At 45.4% G+C, this 1,659-nt stretch overlaps 1 pseudogene; it reads left to right on the forward strand.

The window, feature by feature from the left end:
• The window catches only part of LOC102856926, a 26,441-nt pseudogene that overhangs the window by 14,359 nt on the left and 10,423 nt on the right, over positions 1-1,659 (forward strand).

Below are 1,659 nucleotides of genomic sequence, written 5' to 3' on the forward strand. Positions count from 1 at the left end.
TATGAGATGGATTGATTCAGTGACTGGGGTAATCGGGATGGGTGTGTCAGAGGCAGTACAGTTGACGCAGGACAGAGCAGGGTTTAGGGCTGTTGTGCATAGGGTCGCTATGAGTCGCAAACAACTCGACGGCACATAACAACAACAATAACAAGTAATCCAGGCTATGGTCTTCACAATCATTCGCTATGCGTCAGAGAGCTGGACAATGACTAGGAATGACAGAAGGAGAATTGATGCCTTTGAGCTGTGGTGCTGGAGAAGAGTGTTGAATATACCATGGCCTGCCAGGAGAACAGAGAGTTTTGTCCTGGAGAAGGTGAAGCCTGGCTGCCCTTTGGAGTCAAGGATTCTGAAGCTTCGTCTGATATACTTTGGACATGTTGTAAGGAGGGACCAGTCCTTGGAGAGGGACATCATGTTTGGGAGGGTGAAGGACAGAGAAAGAGAGGAAGACCCTCAATGAGATGGATTGATTCAGTGATTGGGGTAATGAGGTTAGGTGTGTCAGAGACAGTGAAGTTGGCACAGGATAGAGCAGGTTTCAGGGCTGTTGTACACAGGGTCGCTATGAGTTGCAATTGACTCAACAGCACATAACAACAACAACACAGTAAAAATCCATTAAAATACCCAAGGTAATCATAATTATAAAAAATTAAATCATTTCTAAATGGAATAATTTCTAGACCAAGAAGATAAAGACTATTTTGGAGTGGGGGAAAAATCCCAAAGTGACAGTCAGGAAAGGGTTGACCCAGGAGTCAGAGTAAGACAAAAGAGGCAGCAAATATGGGAATGGCGTATAGTTTACTGCTGGGTTAAACCTGGGCAAAGTATGTGTCAGGGTTCTGTCAACATTCACCATACTTAGTCAATCTGTATGTTGAGCAAGTAATATGGGAAGCTGGACCACGTGAAGAAGAACGTGGCATCCCGACTGGAGAAAGGTTCAAGAACAACCTGTGAAATGAGGTTAAGATAGCCTGGATTGCGGAACATGATGAGACCTTGAAATGCTATTAGAAGGGGAGCTCTGGTGACCTAGTGGCAAGAAGCTGCACTGCAATCCCAGAGGTACATGGTTTGAATCCACCAGATGCTCTGCTGGAGAAGGAGGGACAATTTCCTCCTGTACCAGTCAGATCCGATTTGACGGTACATGCACAAAAAATAAAAAAAAAATTTAAAAACAAATGCTGTTGGAGAGGATGATGTACTTGCCACAGCCCCCAGCCTGGACCACATTGCAACATGAAGAGGAGAAAACCACAACTGGACCGATAATGTCATGATCAACAGAGAGAAGAATGAAGGTTATCTGTCAGGGATTTATTCTTCTTGGATTCACAATGCTCATGGAAGCAGCAATCAGGAAACCAAAAGACCGAGTAAACCGCACAGATCTGCTACAGAGAACATCCTGGAAATGTTACAAAGGGTTGAATGCAGGCAAAGGTCCTGATACCTGAGGACTGAGACATGTACCTTCATTGAGACAAGATCACAGTGTTTAAGGAGGCCTTTCAGCTGTTGGATGGAACAGGTGATAAAAGATCCTGTCCAGCCAGTGTGGCGATGTGGTGAGGGCCCTGGGCAAGAACCGCACCGATGCTGAGGTGCTCAAGGTCCTGGGAAACCCTGTTGTTTTTGCTGTTG

Source organism: Elephantulus edwardii, unplaced genomic scaffold (assembly GCF_000299155.1).
Source record: "Elephantulus edwardii isolate Elephantulus edwardi_28Jun2011 unplaced genomic scaffold, EleEdw1.0 scaffold00185, whole genome shotgun sequence".
Taxonomy (NCBI): Eukaryota; Metazoa; Chordata; class Mammalia; order Macroscelidea; family Macroscelididae; genus Elephantulus; species Elephantulus edwardii.